Genomic DNA, 12829 nt, shown 5'->3' on the forward strand with positions numbered 1-12829 from the left:
GTCCCTACCCAAAAACAGGCTCACAGTCTAGAAGGGGGGGGGAGACAGACAACAAAACAAAACATGGAGACAGGTGTCAAGTCGTCAGAATAAATAGAATTAAAGCTAAATGCATATCATTAACAAAATAAATAGAATAGTAAATATGTACAAGTAAAATGGAGTAATAAAACTGTACAAACATATATACAGGTGCTGTGGGGAGGGAAAGGAGGTAGGGCCGGAGGGGTTAGGGAGGAGGTGAGGAAAAAGAGGGGCTCAGTCTGGGAAGGCGACATCACCATCCCAGCCACCCCTTTCCCTCAGAGCCCCACCTCCCTTATGACACCCAAAGTGTAAAGTTGGCATCCCTGTTTATATCAGATTTTTATAAGGATTTTCAGAATTTGTACGTATTTATTATTCTATTTATTTATTTATTTATTTTATTTGTACGTGTTTATTCTATTTATTTTATTTTGTTAATATGTTTTGTTGTCTGTCTCCCCCTTCTAGACTGTGAGCCCACTGTTGGGTAGGGACTGTCTCTATATGTTGCCAACTTGTACTTCCCAAGCGCTTAGTACAGTGCTCTGCACACAGTAAGCGCCCAATAAATACGATGAATGAATGAATGAATGAATGAATGAATGAATGAATGAATGAATGAATGAATTGTCGAGGCCTCCTAAGGGAGCCCGCCCAGAACTCGCGCGCGGTGCGCATGCGCGCGGGCTTAGCCCGAAAGCCGAAGAGAGCTAGCCCTCCGTTCTTCAAAACCGGATTCGTCTCCACTCTTTTTCCGTTTCTCCTTAAAATCGAACGGCCTTAAAATATTTTTCTCCTTAAACTAAATGGTCATTTTCCATACCTAAAGGTTTTCTTTCGAACACGATTTCAAGGGCTTTCAGGTGGCAGCTCAGGCTCATAATTAGTCTCTCGTTACCGTTCGGCACTTTTCCCACGTGGGTTTCTTACCTGTGATTGGCTCGCCCTGTGCATATATTAGAGGCGGAGCCTAAAAAGGATATTTTTCCAGGATTTTTGCAGAAGAAAATGATTCTCTTGTTTTAAAAGTTGTAGGAATTAGGAGATATTAGTTTTGGAGAGTTGCAGAGGTCTTAGAATTACAAATATTGCCAAGTAATCAATTCACCATAATAGTAAAATCATGTATTCTAGGGAGCCTTAAATAGTCAGCTTTCAAAGAGAGAGTCCTGTGTTGTATGAAAGGAGAGAAGGTTAGCACTCCCCTTGAGAAGGATGGAAGAGGTCCTAGTGGCCTATACAACACATATATGGTTAAGGCATTGCCACCTACTTAGTGGCATCTAACCAAGTTTTTTTCTTTAACTCCTCCCTGGTTATAAAATCCAAGCGTTTTTCTGTAACTCCTTTCTGATTATAAAATCCAAGTGTTTTTTTGTAACTCCTTCCTGGTTATAAAATCCAAGTTTTTTTCTTTAACTCCTTTCTGGTTATAAAATCCAAGTTTTTTTCTTTAACTCCTTTCTGGTTATAAAATCCAAATTTTTTTCTTTAACTCCTTTCTGGTTATAAAATCCAAGTTTTTTTCTTTAACTCCTTTCTGGTTATAAAATCCAAGTGTTTTTTTGTAACTCCTTCCTGGTTATAAAATCCAAGTTTTTTTCTTTAACTCCTTTCTGGTTATAAAATCCAAATTTTTTTCTTTAACTCCTTTCTGGTTATAAAATCCAAGTTTTTTTCTTTAACTCCTTTCTGGTTATAAAATCCAAGTGTTTTTCTGTAACTCCTTTCTGGTTATAAAATCCAAGTTTTTTTCTTTAACTCCTTTCTGGTTATAAAATCCAAGTTTTTTTCTTTAACTCCTTTCTGGTTATAAAATCCAAGTGTTTTTCTGTAACTCCTTTCTGGTTATAAAATCCAAGTTGGACCACTCAAACGATACTTATTTTGGAGAACAATAATAATAATAATAATAATAATAATAATAATAATAATAATAAACAATAGCGTGGCTCAGTGGAAAGAACCCGGGCTTTGGAGTCAGAGGTCATCGGTTCAAATTCCGGCTCTTCCACTTGTCAGCTGTATGACTTTGGGCAAGTCACGTCAGTTCTCTGTGCCTCAGTTCCCTCATCTCTAAAATGAGCCCACTGTTGGGCAGGGACCGTCTCTATATGTTGCCAACTTGTACTTCCCAAGCGCTTAGTACAGTGCTCTGCACACAGTAAGCGCTCAATAAATACGATTGATTGATTGATCCCTTCCTTCCTCTCCCCCTCGCCCCCCTCTCCATCCCCCCATCTTACCTCCTTCCCTTTCCCACAGCACCTGTATATATGTATATATGTTTGTACATATTTATTACTCTATTTATTTGTTTATTTTACTTGTACATATCTATTCTATTTATTTTATTTTGTTAGTATGTTTGGTTTTGTTCTCTGTCTCCCCCTTTTAGACTGTGAGCCCAATGTTGAGTAGGGACTGTCTCTATATGGTGCCAATTTGTACTTCCCAAGCGCTTAGTACAGTGCTCTGCACACAGTAAGCGCTCAATAAATACGATTGATGATGATGATGATGACTGATTGATTAAAATGGGGATTAAGACTGTGAGCCCCACTTGGGACAACCTGATCACTTTGTAAACTCCCCAGTGCTTAGAACAGTGCTTTGCACATAGTAAGCGCTTAATAAATGCCATTAAAAATAATAATAATAATAATAATGGTATTTGTTAAGCGCTTACTACTATATAGAGAAGCAGCGTGACAGTGGAAAGAGCCTGGGCTTGGGAGTCAGAGGTCGCGGGTTCTAATCCCTTTCCTGCCACTCGCCTGCTGTGTGACTTTGGGCAAGTCATTTAACTCCTCTGTGCCTCACTTACCTCATCTGTGAAATGGAGATGAAGACTGTGAGCCACCCGTGGGACAAACCTGATTAACTTGTAACCCCCCCCCCCCCCCCCCCCCCCACCGCCCCAGCGCTTAGAACACTGCTTGGCACATAGTAAGCGCTTAACAAATGTCATTATTATTATTATTATTACGTGTCAAGCACTGTTCTAGGCCCTGGGATAGATGCAAGGTGATCAGGTTGTCCCACGGGGGGCTCACAGTCTTCATCCCCATTTTACAGATGAGGCAACTGAGGCACAGAGACGTTAAGTGACTTTCCCAAAGTCACACAGCTGACAAGTGGCAGAGTCGGAATTAGAACCTATGACCTCTGACTCCAAAACCCGTGTTCTTGACACTAAGCCGCGCTGCTTCTCACAAATGTCATCATCATTATTATTATTATTACGTGCCAAGCAGTGTTCTAGGCCCTGGGATAGATGCAAGGTAATCAGGTTGTCCCACGCGGGGCTCACTGTCTTCACCCCCATTTTACAGATGTGGCAACTGAGGCACGGGGAATAATAATAATGATGGCATTTATTAAGCGCTTACTATGTGCAAAGCACTGTTCTGAGCGCTGGGGAGGTTACAAAGTGATCAGGTTGTCCCGCGGGGGGGGGCTCACAATCTTAATCCCTATTTTACAGATGAGGTAACTGAGGCACAGAGAAGTTAAGTGACTTGCCCAATGTCACACAGCTGGCAAGTGGCGGAGGCGGAATTAGAACCCACGACCTCTGACTCCCAAGCCCGTGTTCTTGACACTGAGCCACGCTGCTTCTCATCTGAATCTGCGTCCCCAATTTTTACTTTCTGGATCAGAACTCTCAAATCAGAAACCCCTGATTAGCGTGGCTCAGTGGAAAGAGCCCGGGCCCTGGAGTCAGGGGTCATAGGTTCGAATCCCGGCTCCCCCACGTCTGCTGTGTGACCTTGGGCAAGTCACTTCACTTCTCTGTGCCTCAGTTACCTCATTTGTAAAAGGGGGATGAAGACTGTAAGCCCCACGTGGAACAAACTGATCACCTCGTATCCCCCCCAGCGCTTAGAACAGTGCTTTGCACATAGTAAGCGCTTAACAAATGCCATTATTATTATTATTATTATCACCTTGTATCTCCCCCAGCGCTTAGAACAGTGCTTTGCACATAGTAAGCACTTAACAAATACCATTATTATTATTATCACCTTGTATCCCCCCCAGCGCTTAGAACAGTGCTTTGCGCATAGTAAGCGCTTAACAAATGCCATTATTATTGTTATTATTATTATTATTATTATTATTATTATTATTATTTAAAGTGTTCCATCACCTTGTCTTATGCTGTTGAGTCGTGTCCAACCCATAGCGACGCCATTGAAGACATCTCTCCCAGAACGCTCCACTCTCCATCTGCAATCATTCTGGTAGTGGATAGAGTTTTCTTCATCAAAATACAGAAGTGGTTTACCATTGCCTTCTTCCGCACTCCATCACCTTATCCCCTCAATAAATCAATCCATCGTATTTACTGAGTGCTTACTATAATAATAATAATAATAATAATGACATTTATTAAGCGCTTACTATGTGCAAAGCACTGTTCTAAGCGCTGGGGAGGTTACAAGGTGATCAGGTTGTCCCACGGGGGGCTCACAGTCTTCATCCCCATTTTACAGATGAGGGAACTGAGGCACAGAGAAGTGAAGTACTTGCCAACTTGTACTTCCCAAGTGCTTAGTACAGTGCTCTGCACACAGTAAGCGCTCAATAAATAGGATTGATTGATTGAAGTGACTTGCCCAAAGTCACACAGCTGACAATTGGAGGAGCCAGGATTTATAATAATAATGATGATGGCATTTATTAAGCGCTTACTATGTGCAAAGCACTGTTCTAAGCACTGGGGGGAATACAAGGTGATCAGGTTGTCCCACGTGGGGCTCACAGTCTTCATCTCCATTTTACAGATGAGGGAACTGAGGCACAGAGAAGTTAAGTGACTTTCCCAAAGTCACACAGCTGACAATTGGTGGAGCTAGGATTTGAACCCGTGACCTCTGACTCCAAAGCCCGTACTCTTTCCACTGAGCCACGGTGCAGAGCACTGTAGTAAGCACTCGGGAGAGTACAATACAACAGAATTAGCAGACACATTCTCTACCTTTAACAAGCCCTTCTATTTTACCTCATGGATTTCCTGCTTCAACCCAACATAATCACTTCATTCTTCTAATAATAATAGTAATAATAATGATGGCATTTGTTAAGCGCTTACTATGTGCAAAGCACTGTTCTAAGCGCCGGGGGATACAATGGGATCAAGTTGTCCCACGTGGGGCTCACAGTCTTAGTCCTCATTTTACGGATGAGGGAACTGAGGCTCAGAGAAGTTAAGTGACTTGCTCAAGGTCGCACAGCAGACATGTGGCAGAGCCGGGATTCGAACCCACCACCTCTGACTCCAAAGCCCGTGCTCTTTCCACTGAGCCATGCTGCTTCTCAATGCCATCCTATTCACTGTACCTCAATCGGATCTATCTTACCACTAAACCCTTTACCATTTTGGGTTTTTTATTCTATTTGTTAAGTGCTTATTATGTGCCAGGCACTGTATTAAGCCTGGGGTGGATAGATACAAGCTAATCAGGTTGGACACAGTCCCTGTCCCACATGGGGCTCACAACCTCTCCATTTTACCGATGAGGTTACTGGAGTCCAGAGGAGTTAAGTGACTTGCCCAAGGTCACACAGCGCACCTGCTAACTCCCAGGTCTGTGCTTCATCCACTAGGCTTGAGAAGCAGCGTGGCTCAGTGGAAAAAGCCCGGGCTTTGGAGTCAGAGGTCATGGGTTCAAATCCCAGCTCCGCCAATTGTCAGCTGTGTGACTTTGGGCAAGTCACTTCACTTCTCTGGGCTTCAGTTCCCTCATCTGTAAAATGGGGATTAAGATGGTGAGCCCCCTGTGGGACAACCTGACCACCTTGTAACCTCCCCAGTGCTTAGAACAGTGCTTTGCACGTAGTAAGTGCTTAATAAATGCCATTATTATTAGACCATGCTGCTTCTCCTCCCACTAACCTAGTAAACCCTGCTCCTTCATAACCAGCAGACGATCTCTCTCCCCACGGAGAAGCAGCGTGGCTCAGTGGAAAGAGCACGGGCTTTGGAGTCAGAGGTCATGGGTTCAAATCCCGACTCCGCCACGTCTGCTGTGTGACCTTGGGCAAGTCACTTAACTTCTCTGAGCCTCAGTTACCTCATCTGTAAAATGGGGATTAAGACTGTGAACCCCACATGGGACAACCTGATCACTTTGTATCCCCCCCCAGTGCTTAGAACAGTCCTTTGCACATAGTAAGCACTTAACAAATGCCAACATTGTTATTGTTATTGTCAAAGCCCTCACATGTGGTACGAAAGGAGAGAAGGTTAGCACTCACCTTCAGAAGGATGAAGTCCTCGTCGCCTTTACAAAACATATATGGTTAAGGCATTGCCACCTACTTGGTAGAATCTAAACACGTTCATTCATTCATTCAATCTTATTTATTGAGCGCTCACTGTGTGCAGAGCACTGTACTAAGTGCTTGGGAAGTATAAGTCGGCAACATATAGAGACGGTCCCTACCCAACAACAGGCTCACAGTCTAGAACAACAAAACAATACATTTAGACAGGTGTCAAAATCGTCAGAATAAATAGAATTATAGCTATATGCACATCATTACGAAAATAAATAGAATAGTAAATGTGTACAAGTAAAATGAATAGAGTAATAAATCTGTACAAATATATACAAGTGAAGCAGCATGGCCTAGTGGATAGAGCACAGACTTGGGAGTCGGAGGACCTGGGACCTAAACCCCGCTCCACTACTTGGCTGTCGTGACACCTTGGGTAGGTCACTTCATTTCTCTGGCCCTCAGTTACCCCATCTGTAAAGTGAGATTGAGTCCTCTGTAGGACAGGGACTGTGTCCAACTTAAGTTGTATCTACCCCAACACTTAGTACAGTGCCAGGCACGTAGTATGTGCTTAATGAATACCATAAAATAAAATAAGCCTCTCGTCGGGAAAGACTGTGAGCCCTTTGTTGGGTAGGGACTGTCTCTATATGTTGCCAACTTGTACTCCCAAGCGCTTAGTGCAGTGCTCTGCACACAGTTTCAGCGCTCAATAAATACGATTGTATGAATGAATTAATTAATTACAGATGAGCAGAGGCTGGTCCCCGAGCCTTCAAGGCACAGAGAACCTGAACAGAAGAATGGATTAGAAGGAGAGGTTTATGCAACAGCACTTTCTCTCTTCTTCAACAGGAATGCTCCCTTTGGAGCAGTTTGCAAAGCAAGATTGTGCCTGGAGCTGTGAGCTAGGGGAATAGTGATATTTATTGAGCGTCCACTGGGCGCAATGCCTTCTAACAGGGAAGGCAGACAAAAAATATTTACAAATAAGGTAATTAGCATAAATAATTGAATGTACATAGCTACGCAAGTGCTGAGGATGCGTGAAAGGACAGATATCCTGGAGATCGCTGATGAATACAGGGAGAACTGTGCTCGGTTAGATATGGGGGAGATAATAATGATAATAATAATAATAATAATGGTATTTATTAAGCGCTTACTATGTGCAAAGCACTGTTCTAAGCGCTGGAGAGGTTACAAGTTGATCAGGTTGTCCCATGTGGGGCTCACAGTCTTCATCCCCATTTTACAGATGAGGGAACTGAGGCACAGAGAAGTTAAGTGACTTGCCCAAAGTCACACAGCTGACAAGTGGCGGAGCCGGGATTTGAACCCATGACCTCTGACTCCAAAGCTCGTGCTCTTTCCATTCATTCATTCACTCAATCATATTTGAGTGCTTACTGTGTGCAGAGCACTGTACTAAGCGCTTGGGAAGTACAAGTTGGCAACATATAGAGACGGTCCCTATCCAACAGCGGACTCACAGTCTAGAAGGGGGAGACAGACAACAAAACATATTAATAAAATAAAATAAATAGAATAGTATGTACAAGTAAAATAGAGTAATAAATCTGTACAAACATATATACAGGTGCTGTGGGGAGGGGAAGGAGGTAAGGTGGGGGGATGGGGAGGGGGAGGAGGGGTAGAGGAAGGAGGGGGCTCAGTCGGAGGAGGGGGCCAAGCTGCTTCCCCAGTAAGCGCTTAAACATCATTAAAAAAAAACAAAAACTCCCACCCACTGTCAGTCTTAAAGACCTGGGAGATACCAATGAGCGATAACAAATATGAGGTTTTGATCACGGGAGCCCTCAAATAGGGTCATGGGAGACTCATCCAGGATGAAGGAGTCATCCTTATGGATCTAATAATAATGACTGTGGTATTTGTTAAGCGCTGAATTAGGCGCTGGGCCGGATTCAAGTTAATCAGGTCCCACGGGGGGGTCACTGTCGAAGGAGGAGGGAGAAGGGGTATTGAATCCCCATTTTGCAGATGAGGCAAAGAGAAGTGAAGTGACTCGCCCAAGGTCCCTCAGCAGACAAGAGGCAGAGCTGGGATTAGAACCCCAGTCCTCTGATTCCCAGCTCTCTGCTCTTTCCACTAGGCCATGCTGCTTCTCTGCTAGTAAAGTCTGGTTCTCCTATCTCTGTGGCTACTCCTTCTGAATCTCCATGGCCGGCTCTTCCTCAGGCCCACCCCCTAACTGGGGGTGTGCCCTATGGCTCAGTACTGGCTTCCCTTCTCTTGTCAATCTATACTCACTCCTTTGGACAATTCATCCACTCCCACGGCTTCAACTGGCACTCCTAAGTGGACGATTTCCCCATCTACCTCACTAACCCCAACCCGTCTCCTCTACGGCCTCACATCTCCTCCTGCCTCCAGGATGTCTCTACATGGCCGTCCCGCCACCACCCCAACACATCCAATTCTTCCTTCCCAAATAATAAATGATGGTATTTGTTAAGCGATTACTCTGTGCCAAGCACTCCTCTCCACCCCTCAAACTTACCATCCTTTTTCTAAATCATTCTGCATATACCTCCCTACTCCTCCAAAGCCTCCGACGGTCGCCTCATTCCTCTCAACATCAAGCAAAAACTCCCAATGGTTGTTTTAAGGCACTTCGTCGGCTCAATCCCCCAAATTCATTCTCTTCTACCACTGCCCAGCTGACAAGCTTCACTCCTCTCAAGCCAACCTACCCCTTTATGTATGTGCTTGTCTCTCTGCCAACACCCTCCCCGTCTGGAATTCCCTCCTCCTTCACATCTGGTCGACCACAACTCTCCCCATCTTCAAGGCCCTTCTGAAAACCAATACCATTAAAAAAAAAACTTTTATGTGATAGGCATTGTACTGGATAGACCAGGCTGGACACGGTCCATATCCCACCTGGGGCTCACAGTCTTAATCCCCACTTTATAGATGAGATAATAAGGCTTGGCGAAGTTACGTGACTTGACCAAGGTCACATCACCAACACGTAAAGGCAGGATTAGAACCCAGGTCTTTCTGACTTCCAGGCCTGTGATCTTTCCCCCAGACCAAGCTGCTTTTCCAGGCCGCCCTGATTAATCTCATCTCCACACCTTCTTTCTTCCTCAAAGGTCTCTTCAGCCTTTCCACAACACCTAGGCTCTTGGTTACTACAGTTCCACAATTGCACTCAGTCACCTATCATTATACTTTATTACTTAACTCTCCTAGTAATTTATTTTAATGCCCATTTCCCTCACAAGATTGTAAACTCCCCGAAGGCCGGGATCATGTCTGCAAAGAATCATACTTTCCCCGAGTGCTTAGAACGGTGCTAAGTGCTAGATTGAAGCCATGGGATTGGGTGAGCTTCCCAAGGGAGTGTAGAAAAGGAGATAAGAGTTAGCTATTGTCTGGAAGAAGATGGTGCATGTGTGTGTGGAGGGAAGAAGAGATGGTGATCTGTGGTGCCAAATGTCTATAATTTCATGCAAATGGGCCCGGTTCTGTGGCTCTTCCTACTTCTGCAGACGCCGTCACCAAAGGGTTTTAAATTCACAGACAGCCCCAAAAATGAGCTACCGTTATTCGAGACTGCAAAGCTTGTAAAAATATTTCTATCTCCGTAAATACTGCGGTGGCGACGGGCTTCGGTGGGCCGCTGCTCCGCCGGGCACAGCTGTGCAAATTGACGAGGTGGTTGGCAGTCCCGAGGGCATGCCATGCTAAGCAGCCTGGGGGGCTTAGTGTCCCACAGCTGGGGTGTGGAGCAGGGGGAAGGAAAGGGGAGCAAGGGAGGGAAGGGACGGAATGATGGTGGAACAGGTCGGACGGAACCAGCAGCAGCAGGAGAAACCCAAGAAAGGGAAGCCGAAAAGAGAAAACCCATTTTCCCTGTCCAGTTGCAAGTAAGCACACCGAGGAAGATCCTGCATCTTCAAAGTGGCTGAAATCAATCAATGGTATTTATTGAGCACTTACTATGTGCAGAACACTGTACTAAACACTTGGAAGAGTACAATACAACAAAATTAGACATGTTCCTTGCCCATAAATATAAATAATTTATAGTATATAGATACGTCTCAAAGTAAAATCATCTTTTCTCACTGCTTTTGCTCAGCCTTGAATTCACCTCATTCAGAGCAAGCCAACTTCCAAATGAAGAAAAGGGTTTGACATGCCACATACCTAATCCCTCAATTCCTCCCCAACTCAATTAGAAACACAGGAGGTGGTACACCTGTAGAGACCCAATCCAACCTGATCGGTTTGTATCTAACCCAGAGCTTAGTACAGTGTCTGGCACAAGTGCTTAAATACCATCTTAAATACCATACATATGTATTGTATTTGCTAAGCACTTACAATGCACTTTATATATGTAAATAAAAGTAACCCATACCTATAGAATCCCACCTACCCCCAAAAACACACACTTCTTTCTCTCTTTCCCTAAATTCCTGGCATTTCTAGAAGCTTGGTAGGAAAGCAGGGTTGGGTGTTTGTGTGGGGTGGGGGGCCGGGGGTGAGAAGGCCTTTACCTTTAACTTAATCTGCATTGAGGACTTCAAAGTACTAAAATTTATGGAAGCAGTGCCAGGGTACCATGGATCTTTCGTTGTTGCTAAAAGTAAATTCCCGAAACACCTCGTCTTGGTTTCGGAATCCAGCCATTTGTTTCCAGTCATGCAGTCCTACAAATCCAAGTTCTAGGATCCAGCCTCCGTCGGAACAGTTCAGGAAAATAGTCATTCAGAATGATCAGAAGGGATCTGAAGTAGTACGAACCTTTGTTACTTGATGCAAGGCAGTGGGAAAATGTGTCCTCAGAGGCAGAGTGGGCCAAATTAGAAGTAACAATGCAAGTAATCGAAGTGCTCTCCAAGGAGAGTCCCATAACCATCTGTGCTCCCAAAGGCATCAGTTAACAATGTTAGCACTTGTTGTTCACCTCTATTGTGGAGAAATGTTTTGTCTTAAAACATTGTAAAAATTGTAGATATTTCCTTACAGTACCTTCCTCTCTAATTCTTATCTGGAGAAAGCATCCATTTGCCACTTTTCACCACCCCATCACTATTTAAAGTCTACCTTGCCCATCAGAGCACTCACACTAACTTATCCAAGAGGGGACTGCAGAATAAGCAATCAGTCAATTGCATTTATTGAGCGCTTACTTTGTGCAGAGAACTGTACTAAGCACTTGGGAGAGTACAACAGTATAACATTCCCTGCCCAAGAGCTTACAGTCTTAGAGGACATAACACTCCCCCAAACCCACCTTTAAGACATTTCAAAAATGTTAAGAAATTACATCAGTTTGTGTGGCACATTACAGACATAGAAATCTTTATTTTTTTTAAAAAAAGGCTGTGATTTTACATAAATCTACAAAGGGGAATTCAAATGTAGAAAAAATAAAACTATATTTAGTGACATGGAGCTATGCTTACAAGTTCCTCATTCTTGCAAGAAGTATCTGCAGAAAGAACCTTGAAAGAACAGTCAATACAGTTAAGATGATCCAAACTGCTTTGGCCTACATTAGTTTACTTAGCCACTTTTTTTTCCTAGATTCTTATATTTAACGATCAACATACTAGGCTGGAGTTACAAGTTATTTCTGACTCCTAAGTGATTCCATTAAAAATGTTAAACTAACAATCCCCTTATTGACATTAATTTCATTTAACAGGTAACATTAGATGGTACAGCTGTATTTAAAACAGGAAAAAAAGTCACCACAAGTTTGTTAGGAGCCTCACTCTTCTTTCCCTCCTAATTTAATGACATTTAGAGTTCTTTCTGTGTGCAGAACTGTATTTATCAGCAACCGTCATAAGACTCCCAACAAACATTGCTCACTTTATAATGCTGAGAAGCCATATTTCCTAGTAGATCAAACACAGGCCTGGGAGTCGGAAAGACCTGGGTTCTAATGACATGTCTACCACTTCCCTACTGTGTGACTTTGGGCAAGTCACTTAACTTCTCTGTGCCTGTTTCCTCATCTGTAAAATGGGGATTACGACAGTCCCATGTAAGATATGGACTGTGTCCAAACTGATAGCTTCTGTGTACCCCAGAACAAGTGCTTAACAAACACCATTAAAAAAAAAAAAGTAAACACACTATGACAGGACACTTCATAGACTACTCAGATCCAGTGCTTAGAACAGTGCTTGGCACTAAGTGCTTAACAGTTGCCATTATCATTATTATTATTATTATTAGGCTTTCAGATTTGGGCCAACTGTTTTACCCAGACCCACCCTGGTTTGCAGCCCCAATACAAGCTCATGGTTTCACCTATAACTCAACTGGAAAAAACCGGCTCTTCCCTAGCACAGAGACCGAAAGGCAGCATAGGACCACATTTAGAAAGAGTTTACTGGGTAAACTCTTTCACTACATTTACATCCGCAAACCAATCCATGACCAGAAAGCTTGGGTGATTTTTGCTAGGTCTTAATGCCCCTACTTGAAGACTAAGTTATAAATTATACGGTGGGGTAAAGAG

The 12829-nt window shown here is 43.5% G+C and overlaps 2 non-coding genes across 2 annotated transcripts; both read left to right on the forward strand.

Moving 5' to 3' along the window:
• The first annotated feature begins 1198 nt into the window (after positions 1 to 1198).
• LOC119927570 lies at positions 1199 to 1326 on the forward strand. Its single transcript, XR_005450562.1, has one exon. It is a non-coding gene; the product is annotated as a U6atac minor spliceosomal RNA (small nuclear RNA).
• Positions 1327 to 6257: 4931 nt separating this feature from the next.
• LOC119927588 lies at positions 6258 to 6381 on the forward strand. The gene has a single exon (XR_005450576.1). It is a non-coding gene; the product is annotated as a U6atac minor spliceosomal RNA (small nuclear RNA).
• Positions 6382 to 12829: the final 6448 nt, after the last annotated feature.

Source organism: Tachyglossus aculeatus, chromosome 4, assembly GCF_015852505.1.
Source record: "Tachyglossus aculeatus isolate mTacAcu1 chromosome 4, mTacAcu1.pri, whole genome shotgun sequence".
NCBI lineage: Eukaryota > Metazoa > Chordata > Mammalia > Monotremata > Tachyglossidae > Tachyglossus > Tachyglossus aculeatus.